The sequence below is a fragment of the Lampris incognitus genome, chromosome 21 (genome assembly GCF_029633865.1).
Source record: "Lampris incognitus isolate fLamInc1 chromosome 21, fLamInc1.hap2, whole genome shotgun sequence".
In the NCBI taxonomy this organism is placed as follows: domain Eukaryota; kingdom Metazoa; phylum Chordata; class Actinopteri; order Lampriformes; family Lampridae; genus Lampris; species Lampris incognitus.
The window spans coordinates 9,567,428-9,581,522 of record NC_079231.1 but is presented as its reverse complement, the minus strand read 5'-3'; the positions used below and the strand labels follow the sequence as shown (position 1 = coordinate 9,581,522).

Here is a 14,095-nt window from a genome sequence, read left to right as displayed (position 1 = left end):
TCGGCGGCGCTGATTTGGGCCGCAGATGCCGTCCTCATCCAGTGTGCTGGGCCTCCGGTATCTGCTGCCGGACGGGAGGAGTGCCCATCGTCATGCCAGGACTTCCAGGATGTTTGTCTCTGCGGTTGATTTGCTGTTCATCTCTGAAGGAGGACTGGGTCTTTGAGTCGCCCAGGGATGTCAGGGACGGCACCAATTAGAATAAAAACTTTATCTGTATCTCACTTTTCAAAACAGAGTTACATGCTTCACAAAACAAGATAAAATAAACAACAGTGAACAAAATAACATCAAACTTAAATAAAATAGCATACAAATGTGAGATGAGGCAGGGACAAAGGAGAGAGTAGAACAATAAAAGAGAAGGAATAGAAAAACACTATTATATAAAGGCTTTTCAGCTACAGTCCAGTCACCTTTAGTAATAACGGTGGTGTACAGTACAGCAGATGCTTGTCGTCACGTGCAGGAAGGAGTAGAATAATTGTATTCTACTCTATTCTGGTCTATTCTAGCTGTGGACCTCGTGCTCTCGTTCACACAGAGCCGTCGGACATTTCACCATAGAAAGCTGCACAGCTCAGCCAGGACGATGGAATATGCCATGAGCTATGTTTCTCCCCAAATGCTGCCCTATCCCATCTACAGTTTCTCTCTTTAATGAACTTTTGTTCACATTTTTTACTTGTTTTACTGCAAGGATGTTTGTTCCTGCAGCAGGCATGGCCACCAGTCCCTGAATACTGGGATGGTGTCCAGCGCTGTGCCCCGTCCATAGGGTTAGTGGCTGTGTCAGGGAAGGCATCTGACGTAACATTTTGCCAAATCATTATGCGGATTGACAAGACCATAGCGGATCGGTCAAGGCCCGGGTTAACAACGGCCGCCATTGGTGCTGTGCCCTCACAGGGTATCAATGGAAACTGTAAAATCTGCTGTGGCGACCCCTGAGAAACAGGGAACAAGCTAAAGAAGAAGAAGACTGCAAGAAAGTTTGTTCAGTTCAGTACAAGAACAAGAGCAAAATGGCTGCATTTCTTTGTACATTTGTCTTCTGGGATACTGGTCGCGTCGATGTTTTTTGTCCCATAATAGCAAACCCATGCGAGCTTGCTTACTCACGTGCACAGAGACACAGAAGCACGACAGGGTTTCTGCAAGGGAGAGCGACAGGATAGTCTGAGGACGAATGTCCCAAATCCCTGGACTCTGCGTACTTCTGTGTTTGCATCTGAAATCGGATTTTATGTCCCCATTCTGAGATTCTGTCCGTGTTTTGCACGTCATGGAAATCAGCAGGCCCTGAAGGGAGGGACCGCGACCTCCAAACAAACAGGGGATGAAGATCAGCACACGTCTTGTTCATCACAGCACGCCAAACGACGGTCCACTTCATTGAAGCGCCGCTGAGGCCCACATCTGGAAAGAGTTCCCTTTGGGGGGCCCGCGGCCTCCAAAACATCAGTAAACACTCTCCTCATCCTTCTTGTATGTCCCGTCAGGGTCAAATGTCACGGAAATTCACCTCACCGTGTGTCGAGATCCTTCCAGCAGGTCGTGTCATGTCGTGTCGTGTCGTGTTATGTCGTGTCGTGTCGTGTGACTCTGCTGTTCAGTTTGGATGTAGACGGTCTTTGACGATCTGTCACTCAGTCCAGGTTGTACCATCTTACTATGGATGCATGATATTGAACTTTCTCATGGTGACCAGTGTCGTTGATCTGTTATTATACTGTAAATGTGATGCTTAGCAGATGCAGACGTCTCTACAAAACACTGCTTTATTGCACCCTGTCTGGACTTAATACTGAACACAGTTTCCAAGTGTCTGCCTTCACTGAAGGAGATGAACACAACCTAGCTCAGCTTCAATGGCGAAAACGTGTCACATTTATTTTGGCTTTACTTATTCAAGCATCTTTAGTCTTACATTTGTTCTATGACAGCCTGATCCTTCTGTGTAAAATGTGAACATCACACCGTGGCCTCAAGTCAAAACTAAGGGCCAACACGTGTTTGGAGGGGGCGGCATGGTGGCGCAGTGGTTAGCGCGGTCACCAAGAAGGTCCTGGGTTCGAGCCCCGGGGTAGTCCAACCTAGGGGGTCGTCCTCTGTGTGGAGTTTGCATGTTCTCTCCGTGTCTGTGTGGGTTTCCTCCGGGTGCTCCGGTTTCCTCCCACAGTCCAAAGGCATGTAGGTCAGTTGAATCTGTCTTACTAAATTGTCCCTAGGTGTGAATGTGTGTGAGTGTCGGACCTGTGATGGACTGGCGGCTTATCCAGGGTGTCTCCCCGCCTGCCGCCCAGTGACTGCTGGGACAGGCTCCAGCATCCCCGCGACCCTGAGAGCAGGATAAGCGGTTTGGATAATGGATGGATGGATGAATATGTCATCCTATTTGATGCCATTTGTTGTTATTATACTGGTCTGCATCTACCTGCCATCAAAACCAAGGAGTCAGTCAGCCAATCAGCCATGTTCAGCTGTAATACAGCAGCTAGCTTAAACACCTGCTGGAGTCACCCATGTTGAAAATATAAGCACACCCAGTGGTGCTGGTTATGTCATCCTGTTTGCTCATCGATTTAGAATAATACAGATGGGCAGTTTTTCTGCCCTGGAGACTAAAACCTGTTAATTGACATATTACATCAGTGTCTATGAGGTAGTCCACCCTACGCCATGATGACACCTGATGTCATGATAGCCCTGCATGATATGGAAAATATGGTAACAATTTCTATGAACCTTGCATCTATAACACCCTATAAGCATCTATAATGCCCTATAAGCATCTATAATGCCCATATTTTCCTATGTGTATTACAATGACTAACAGCTATGGCTGAAGACTGTGGTATAGCGCTGGAGTCTCATTATGCATCTCTACAAAACTTCAGCAAAACAAGTGGGCTATGATGCATTATGACATCTGACAGATAAACAGGGTAATGATGACATATTTATAATGCATAAATCCGTTTTAAATTGACATAATGTATCATAAAGGTGGTTATGAGGTGTTGTGAGGGCGTATACATGGTTATAATGAATCTTACAATGACTTATAGCTACACTTATAGGGCGTTATAGATGCTTATATGGCGTTATAGATGCAAGCTTCATAGAAAGTGTTACCGAAAATATTAATGTCATGATAATAGTAGAGAATTTTAAAGGCTATATATATATATATATATATATATGTATTCACAGGGCCGCCCCCCCTACACACACACACACACCTAGGGACAATTTAGTACAGCCAATTCACCTGACCTCCATGACTTTGGACTGTGGGAGGAAACCCACGCAGACACAGAGAGAATATACACAGAGGATGACCCAGGACGACCGGTTGGACAACCCCAGGGTTTGAACCCAGGACCCTCTTGCTGTGAGGCGACCGCACTAACCACTGCGCCACCATGCCCCCCACACCCACGCGCGCGTGCACACGCGTACGTATAGATATAGATATATATATATATAGCTCACGACATCTGCTTACACATGCAAATATGCCATATTTCAGAATCCAGCTGAGGTTCATCACAATTTTAGGTGGTAGATTCATTATTATTACTGTAGTTTAGGCAGCGAAACTTTCACAACGTGGCAATATCTTAATTTCATCCAGATACAACACCAAAGGAAGAAGAATAATGTTGAACTGTTGCCCGGACCAGATGTGAAGATGAGGAACATCAGTAGAAATGTGTCTCACTGTTTTTGTTGCTGTGGCCTAAGAAAACACAAGGCAAACTACTCGTTTTAAAGCAGCAGTTTGTGTGCATCTTACCGTCACAAATAAAGATCATTTGGAATAATCTGCTGGCTACCGTCACGGTGGGGGGGGGGCAGGAAATGAGGACCCAAATGCAGACGCGGTGACAGGTGACACAGGAGGTTTACTGGTAGGAAACACGAGGGTATCGGGATCACACGGGGACACAGGACGGTACGCTCTGACAACAACCAAACTTAAATACACATAAGTGAAAAATTACAGCAGCTTCGGGGCAAACGAGTAATGGAGGAAACTTAGACAGGATTCCGGACTGGGTTGGTGTCAGAGCAGGGCTGGACAGGAGACACAGGAAACTGGGCTGGAGTGGCCGGAGCCGGGAGCGGCCATGACAGCTTCCCCCTGAAACGCCCTCAGGCATCCCTGGAGGTCCCCATGCCTCGCTTTGAGAACCACTGGTCCAAAGGTTTCAAACAAGCTAACTTATGAGTGTAAGGTGGCGGGCTAGAAATTCTCAGCAAAGCTCAGGAAAGGTCTGGTTGCCTGGCCCAGTGAGTGATTCTGATTTTTAGGGACCCAACATAGCTTAGTGTAGCATAGCATGACATGATGTGACGTGACAACATAACGTCACATCACATCACGACACATGCGACAGACCCCGTTGAAGAACCTCAGTTTTCTCGAATGCCAGCATGTTGCACTGTAGCATGACTGTTCCCACTGGGAATGCAGAAGTGGTTTGGAGCACTCCCTGTGCCATCCCACATAGTAATTTGCACAGTATTTTACATTGTATTTTACACAGTATTTTACTCCTCGCTCAAAGCCATGCAGCTGGCGTTACCCGCGACGACACTTGTGTGTGTTTGGCTGTGCTACCCATGCACGCCTCTCATCACGGGAAGTGGTCCTTGCAGCGATACAGAAGCAGTTACCAAGCGAGCCCCTTTCATAAGGAGGTCGCTGCCATGACAGGATGTGTTGTACACACCGACATGAATGGAGGGACCAGGACAGAATGGGGCACTTGGCTGTGGAGAGTGTAAGCGTTGAACTCGGTGCCGGTTCACACGGGCCATGGGGGGGGTGGGCGGATTAATGGATGCAGTTAGCACACTCGTGGTGCCGTTGGATACGGTGGATATCGCTGTGTGTGTGTGTGTGTGTGTTATTGGGTGGGTGGGGTGGGTGTTTGGGGGATGAGAGGATGTTGGCAGCTCAGAAATGGGTCTCGCTTGGCTTTGTACCCTCACTGGTAGGAACTGACCTACTGGGCGAGCTGACAGCTGTGCCCTTTGATGCACCCCAGTGTGTGTGTGTGTGTGTGTGTGTGTGTGTGTGTGTGTGTGTGTGTGTGTGTGTGTATGTGTGTGTATGTGTGTGCGCGCACGCAACTGTGTGCATGCAGGAATTTTTATCAGTCTGTTTGTGCATCTCTTTTTGCTTGTGTTCGCATGTGTGTCTGTCTTGTCAGATGTGTTTATGTCTGTCAGTCTGTCTTTACTGCCTGCTTGTGTGTGTGTGTGTGTGTGTGTGTGTGTGTTTCTTGATCTCTTGTGTGTGTTTGTGTCTGTGTGCATGTGTGTACTCTCTCTGTCTGCTGCGTGTGCCGTGTTTGTGTGTGTATCCCAGTGACCTGCATCTTTTAAGCCTCTGCAGCATCAACAGTATCCACATCCTGCTCACAACACCAGGCTCCAGAATCAGCCTTCCTCTGGATTACAGTGAGGGATTATGGGTGATTATATTCTAATGTTTTACATTATGAACCGAACCTGCTTTATTCTCGGCTGTTTGTTCTTATGGCTTTGTGTGTAACCAGATAATGTACAATTCCTTTGTTGTGAGAGTTATTACTGATTGAGCAAGTTTTCCCCCGCACCCTAAAACGTTTAAACAGTTTAGTTTTATTATTTGTGGGTGTCGTAATCTCTCCAAGGTTTCCCCTGGCACGAGAAACAAACGATAGAGGAAAAATAAATTCATAGAATTTGTTTTTTTATTGAAGTGTGATGAAAATATTCTTCTTCATGGTCTCGGAGTTTTGCTTTGCTCCGCCAACACAGAAGAAGATGTGGCTGTGAAAGGGACAAGAAACTTGTAAAAAAAAAACTGAATTATCAGTATGATAGAATGGGCACCAACAAAAAGAAGTAATGTGGTTTCATTTAAAAAGATTTTGAATTAAGATGCAAACGTGTGATAAAATGTGGCTCCTATTGGATGTCTAGCTGTCCTGGAAGAGGGAGCCATCTGATGCTCTTCCAGAAGTTGTTTTTTTTTCCCTGATAAGGTTTTTGTTTTCTTCCTGAACAGAGTGTTTAAGGATAGGGAACTTCTAAAAACGACTCCTCTGGTTATAACGAAGACACAGACGCTAATGCTAATGCTAATGCTAGCATAAACCACCCACTAGGAACATTCAGCTGCGCTGGGCATTAAAACAGTTTTCTATTTTAAATACAATGTCAGTGATCTCAAAATTCTCAAGCCCTCTTACTTTCACCACCAACAAATACACACATACACACACACACACGCCCATATTTAGGCCAGCCAGCTCAGGAATCTGGCCCAGCGACATCCCCGCAACATGTCCTAGTAAGCTAGTGCATCAGTCACAGACAGTACTGCTGTCCACGTACTTCCCATTCGTCCGTGCTGGTTTGTGCGCGCGCTGAGGACAAGCCCTACATGGGACTTGACAGCTGTATTAAGCCTCTTCTTAAGTCAGCGTGCAGGGCGCGGCCTGCGAGGAAGTGATGCATAATGTGGGCCATTTGCCATGTTTAAGAGGGGATTAGTCTTTACTGTGTCTGAATGGCTCAGTACACACACAGCCCTGCAGCGGCCTAACCACCACATTTACACTGTTAAACATGCCATGCCAGCTCGAGCCTCAGGGCTGGATGGACATTTAACCAGAACTGGCTCCATCCAAACTGTACTGGAGTGGTACTGTCAATTCTGTTTACTGGAATTGGCTACTCTTTCTGTCACATCACGCTGTGTAAAATGATTTTATACAGTTATTTATTCATTTTGACAGAGTAACATTAGTTACACAGCTTTTCTTTAAGTAAACGTAGAAAGCAATATGACTGGCATTTCCATCCAGCAGCCACTCCTCCTGTAGTATCATGAAATATAATACACTCGGGACAATGAACATCTTGTAGAACACCATATCACTAATAGAGGAGACTGAATTTGGTCCACGAGGTCTAGTTTGTGTGGCCTTGGTTTCGAGCCGCTGACCGTTAGCACAGGTGGGCCCAGACCAGCCAGCTGGACCCGGCTGGAACCTTGTGACAGGTCCCTCCACTGACACGTGGGTTGGACACGCAAGCATGCTCAGCTAGAGAGACAACGATCTCACAGTTCTCCGGGGTACCCCGGAGTAGACCCAGAACTCGCAGGAGGGACTACATGTCCAATCTGGCCTAGGAACGCCTTGAGATCCCCCAGGAGGAGCTGGAGGGCGTTGCTGGGGAGAGGGAGGTCTGGAGTGCCCTACTTAGCTTGCTGCCACCGCGAACCGACCCCGGAGAAGCAGCTGATGATGAGATGAGATGAGATGAATGAATGAATTTCCATCTATCACGAACAAATAACTGAACCTTAATTTGGAAAGATTTCCTAGGACCCCCTTCTCAGAGAACTCTTTCACACACACACACACACACACACACACACACACACACACACACACTCAACCTTTTATACTGCCAGGATGCGAGAGATTTTAACCAACTGCACTGCAGGAACTCTGCCCTCTGATTGGTTAAGGCTAGCGTTAGGGTTAGCCAATCAGAGGCATGCAAATGCTTTCGTCACATGGACGTTTGATGTAATAAAGTTGGTTGGAAAAACGCTACACGCTGCCAGGACTAGTTATAAGCTCTTCATACAATTACCAGCATTGTTTTCCAGTAGGATTTCCTCTAAATGTCTCTGTACCAGAACTGGTATTGGTGTCAGATATTGGGCCAGAACCAGGCTAAAATTGAGATTGGTACCAGAGATTCTCCCCAAGACGAAAATCCGATACCAAAAGCCATGCTTGAGTCATAAATAAAAGCAAAATGGCTTGATTTACTACATTTTTGGCACACAGAAGCCTGCATTTCTTCAATATTGGAAAAGAAAACCTGATTATGTCTGAATTATTTTTGCCCTCTGACTCCAAACTAATGGTCAGTACTGTAATCAGTACTGTTCAGCAAACGTAATGGATCGAGTCAGTACTCGGTATAGGTCGATATTTAAAGAGTCGTACTTGGAATCAGTACCGGCATTTAAAAAGTGACACCAGAAATAAAAACATTTGTGGCGCAGCTGGAAGTGCAGTTGCACACGTCTGCGGTGGCTTTCGGGCGGCATGGTTCCAAAACGCATCATCCTCCTGTGTGCCAAGCCAACCCGGCGACGTCTTTGGTGAAGAGCCGCCAGTCGCTGTGTAAGAGCGGGTCTGTTATCGGCTGTTTGGAGTAAATGTCCTGATGCGATACTATGGGACTATGCGCTGGGGCCGCTGGGATTTCATCCTTTTCTAATGTAATTTTTAAAATTTGATTTAGCCTGCAAATGGAAAAATGTATGCGTTTGATTTTCTGTGGATTCGTGGAAGAGAAAGTTGATGAAAGAGGGACCATATTGAATTAGTTCAGTTAATTGATGCTCCTGACCTCAGCACACTATCCTCCATTAACTCCTCTGTTATCTCCTCTGGTAACTCCTCGTTAACTCTTGCGTTATCTCTTCTGTGAACTATTCGTTTACTCCTGTGTTAACTCCTCATTCACTCCTCTGTTAACTCCTCATTATCATCTACTTTCTCTTCGTTAACTCTGTTAAGTCCTGTTAACTCCTCGTTAACTCCTTTTTAAGCTCCTCGTTAACTCATTAACTCCTGTTAACTCCTCATTATCTCCTCATTATCACCTGTTAACTCTTCATTAACTCCTCTGTTTACTCCTCATTATCTCCTCTGTTTACTCCTCGTTAACACCACATTATCTTCTCCTTGTCACTCCTAGTTAACTCCTGTGTTGACTCCTCTCTTAACTCCTGTTAGCCCCGCCTGAAGGAGCCATAGCGGGGGAGTCACACATTGGATCTCCTTGTTCAGGAAGGGAAGGGCGCTGCCTGTTTACCTTTACATTTCAGCAGCATATCTGGCAATGTGACAGGCAACCCTCCACTCACAGGACCCCTCATATAATCATAAACCCTCAGGATAGTTGAGGGTGAAAACAAAACATTCGAGATCCGTTTTTTTCTTAACTGTTGTATGAACGGTGTGGCAAATCTATAGCAGTACATTACATTACATTACATTACAGTCATTTAGCCAACGCTTTTATCCAAAGCGACTTACAATAAGTGCATCTAAACAAGTATCTAAGAGCAAAACCAGTGCTAAAGTAAAAGTGCAAGAAAGAGATTTTTATTTCATTTTTTAAATGAGTGAATACAATAAGTGCTAAGAGCAAGTAACAGGGTAGTAGTTCTTAAAGAGGTGAGTTTTCAACCTGTGCCGAAAGATGGGCAGCTGACATCAGTGGGGAGTTCATTCCAGTACAGAATTTTCTACTTTTTACACCATTTCGGCTACAAGCACACAACTGACAGTGTTTTTCTCCTCTCCCTTAATTAAAAGGAACATGGCATCAATCACTAAACACTACCCACACATGTTTGGCCTCAGTACGCCAACATGCACAGAAATAATGTGTACCAGTATGTACTGTGGTACTATGTTAGTCTGTTAGAGGTACTGTTGTCTGTGTTCCATGTGTATCAGTTTGTACTGTGGTACTATGTTAGTCTGTTAGAGGTACTGTTGTCTGTGTACCATGTGTACCAGTTTGTACTGTGGTACTATGTTAGTCTGTTAGAGGTACTGTTGTCTGTCTGTGTACCATGTGTACCAGTATGTACTGTGGTACTATGTTAGTCTGTTAGAGGTCCTGTTGTCTGTGTACCATGTGTACCAGGATACACTGTGGTATTATGTTAGTATGTTAGAGGTTAAGTATGTACATTACATACTGAACGCTTTCTGCTAGCCCACACATTTTCTCCGCTTTCCAGTTTATCGATATATAGTTCTTATTTATTTCTGTCACTGGACAAATAAACTTAAATCTCCTGCGGTACAAGTGGGCCAGTGGCTTGACTTTCTTCACTTCAATTTCCAAAACACACACACTCATTATTTTTTACCCCTCCATCCCTCCAGCAGGCGTTTCTGATGTGTACCCTTTCTTTAGTGGGCAGATTTGGGCCCAGATCTTTCCTCGAACCTGCTCGCAGGCAAACACGATGTGGTAAACAGGAGACTCTTGGAGCATGTGGTGTTGTTGCTTTAGGATTCCCATCAGGCATTTACTGAAACGCCTTGAAGGGAGAGTTCAGCACAAAGGGCTTGTAACTCACTGCATGTAAACAGCAGCACTGACTCTCTCCGGGCGGAGGCTCTTCGAGCCAGGGGGCCAATTTGGGGCCTGGGACAAATTAACCACAGTGGGTCATCAGTTCTTCCCAAAATAAAATATAATGAGGTCAAGGAACAAACTGTAACCCAGTGTTTTCAGCTTGTCTCTCCATCCAAAACATTTTGAATAAACTCAAAGGGGAAGTGGGGGGTGGGGGTGGGGGGTCTCTTTGATGGAAGGACTGATGTCAGAGTCTAAGTGGCTCAACCACTTGTTTGTCGTAAACCTTTTAATTACATTCGTTGAGTTGAAAACATGATGGTATGGATCTAGGATGGCAGAACTGATGGTCCTCATGACGCATTTTGTAAAAAGCGAGGAGCTGGGACGAGATGTTCTACTACAGCACTGTTACCTTCAGACCGACGCACCCCTCCATCACTGTCTACATCTACACCTCTTTATATCCTTTATACATGGACACCTCCATCAGTGTCTACATCTACACCCCTTTATATCCTCTATACATGGACACATCCATCACTGTCCTCTACATCTACACCCATAGGCGTAGATTTGGGTAGGGATGTGTTCCTACCAACTTTCAGGAGAGCTGAAATATCCCTGCCAACATTCAGACCTGTAATCGAGGCTAAAACGGAAACTTTTTTTTAACTCACTCCATTGGACGCTGTCGTGCGCTTCATGCTCAGCCAGAGAAGGTCAGTGGTCCATACCATCTGGCTCAGTGCTTTCTGCAGGGCAGGCTTACTGCACATGACCGGAGTCGCTCAACACCACCTTGTCAGTCAGTGTACTAGCTATTTATGGAGACAGATGATGGATGGAGAGTAAGAAGTTTGGTTATAATGTAACAGAAAGACTTGGTTTGTCTTTTTTACGTCTTCTCATAGACTGCAAAAAGGTTAGAAAAAAAACACAACAGACAGCGTTCCCTTGCATTCTTATCCAGCTGAAAGTAGTAGTAAGGGCATAAGCTTGCTAGGTAGCAAACTTCTTCTTTCAGCTTGTTCCCTGTTTCTCAGGGGCCGCCACAGCGGACTATTGCCCTCCATAACTTTCTGCCTGACGCATCCCTCTCCCGCGGTCCAACCCTCCTCATGTCCTCCTCTATCTGGTCTCTCCATCTTTTCCTTGGTCTTCCTCTTTTTCTTTTGCCAGGTATTTCCAGGTCCAATACCTTCTTTCCTATATAGTCTATACCTCCTCTCTGGACATGTCCAAACCATCTCAATCTTGTCTCTCTCAACTTCTCTTCCATTCCTCTGATCTTGAACGTAGCTCTCACTTCTTCATTTCTTTTCTGGTCTTTTCGAGTCACTCCCAAGCACCAACGCAGCATGTTCATCATCTCTAGGTAGCAAACTATGCCATGAGAGTACTCTGACAGTACTCTATGTACTACATACTAATAGTATATACTGCATACTAACATTACTGCATAATGTGTAGCACTTACTATTCCATCAAAACATGTTTCGTTTGTGGCGTAAATCTATTATATTATCCTCACACAACCAGTCAGTTCAATGTTAGATCTTTCAGCAAAATCCGTATATCTACCCTGGCGTTCATAGTATTCTAGATGATTACACACAGTGAACATTTTGATGTAGTATACTTACAAATAGGTACTATATAGTATGTTCTATGGCTGTAGGATGGATATATATGGACACAACTGCTGAGCCTCATGGCATCTTCACCACCGACGGCTTTGGAACCTGATCAATTTAACCTGCCAGCTCCAGTTCAGTCGCCAAGCTTCCTCTCTCCGACCAAATCCCAATCCTGGTTGAAGGCGACGGCTTAGTGAATAACAAGATTACAAATGTACCGCCACTTTCGGGAAGTACCACTCCATTTCTGATACATTCAGTGCAGGAGTGCCTCGTTGTCTTTGGTTAGAAGTTGCTGATGGCAGCAGGTACAGAAAACCATCTTGGTGTGAAGTTTTAACCAATGATGGGCCAGGAAAACTATGACTTACTTAACTATGACTTCATTACACAGTGATTACGCCTTAATCACTGTGCAATGAAGCTGACCAGGATCGATCCTTTCCACGATAAAGACGGAACGCATGAAAACAAAATCCACATTCAGAAATGTGATTTATGGGTGTCCGGGTAGCATAGCGAGCTATTCCGTTGCCTACCAACGCGGGGATCGCCAGGTCAAATCCTCATGTTACCTCTGCCTTGGTCAGGCATCCCTAAAAACACAATTGGCCGTGGCTGTGGGTGGGAAGCCGGATGTGGGTATGTGTCCTGGTCACTGCACTAGCGCTTCCTCTGGTCGGTCACCTGTTCAGGGGGAGAGGGAACTGGGGGGAATAGTGTGATCCTCCCACGCACTACGTCCCCCTGGTGAAACTCCTCACTGTCAGGTGAAAAGAAGCGGCTGGTGACTCCACATGTATTGGAGGAGGCATGTGTTGTAGTCTGCAGCCCTCCCCAGATTGGCAGAGGGGGTGGAACAGCGACCGGGACGGCTCGGAAGAGTGGGGTAATTGGCTGGATACAATTGGGGAGCAAAGGGGAAGGGGGGGGTTAAAAAAGTTATTTACACTTTATTGTAGTCAGGGAGAACCACTCTTTAACTGGAAGTCTTCAGTTTCTGTCCTTGCTGCAGTGAATGTGCCAATCCCTGTTGAAGTGTCTTCGAGCAAGAGGAACCCCACCCTATCCTGGCATACCACGCCATTCTGACCCTGAACCATGACTCCAGTCGAAGGCTTCATTGCCTTTAAGATGAAATCATGTCCTAAGTGTGCAACAAGGCAGTTGAAATGTTGTTTGAAAAACCCATTAAGCATGTCACTTTAATGGTCTGCTAGCCAACCATGCTAATGTTATTGTTGCTCTGTGGATGAGGAGAGCATGGAGGCCCAGTTCGCCTAGTTTAGGAAAGCTGTGAGGCCAGAAAGTCTGCTGAGGTTATGACATGGATTATTAAAATGCACAATCTCAGAGCTGCATTGAAATCTGCGTTGAAAAAAGCAGTGCCTAATTAACATATTTTAACATTCATAACCCAGTTTTTCCATCTCTTTTAGTTTTGGTTAACGTTTTCCTTTTAGCCCTGAGATAAACCTTTATCAGCACTCATCAGCGCTTTCTTACATTCACGTTTAATTATTTAGCAGACGCTTTTAGAGAATCAGTAATTAGCAGATAAATCAAAATGTCACCAACTGGCATCACAGAAGGCTGCAAAGTATGAAGCCATATAAAGTAGCAGTAGTATATTTACTACATAGTAATCATATTATAGTAGTACTATATGAAGTAGTAGTAGCAGTTGTATATTTGCTACATGGTAAATATATCACATAGTAGTACTACATGCAGTTGTATATTTACTACATGGTAAGTGTATCACGACTGAGCAATTGAGGCCACGTGGACCTTAAAGGTCAGTTGGTCATAAGTCATGACGCCCAAGTTTCAGGCAGACTTTGAGGGCATGAGTTGGATTGATTTCGAGCTGGATACTGATCTCTTGTTGTAAAATTATACTGGTTGGGATGAGAAGGAGCTCAATAACATTAAACAATAGTGTTACTCCAGGGTAGTCCAGCCTTGGGGGTCGTCCTCCTAGTGGAGTTTGCATGTTCTCCCCATGTCTGCGTGGGTTTCCTCCCACAGTCCAAAGACATGTAGGTCAGGTGAATCGGCCGTACTAAATTGTTCCTAGGTATGAATGTGTGTGTCGGCCCTGTGATGGCCCGGCAGCCTGTGCAGGGTGTCTCCCCACCTGCCGCCCAGCGACTGCTGGGATAGGCTCCAGCATCCCACGACCCCAATTGGGATAAGCGGCTTGGATAACGGATGATAAGGATATCACATAGTAGTACTATATGAAGTAGTCTTAGTACATT

The 14,095-nt window shown here is 45.4% G+C and overlaps 1 protein-coding gene across 1 annotated transcript in view; it reads left to right on the top strand.

The window, feature by feature from the left end:
- lrrfip1b (leucine rich repeat (in FLII) interacting protein 1b) overlaps positions 1-14,095 on the top strand; it is a 55,154-nt gene that overhangs the window by 1,462 nt on the left and 39,597 nt on the right. The window lies entirely within an intron of this gene.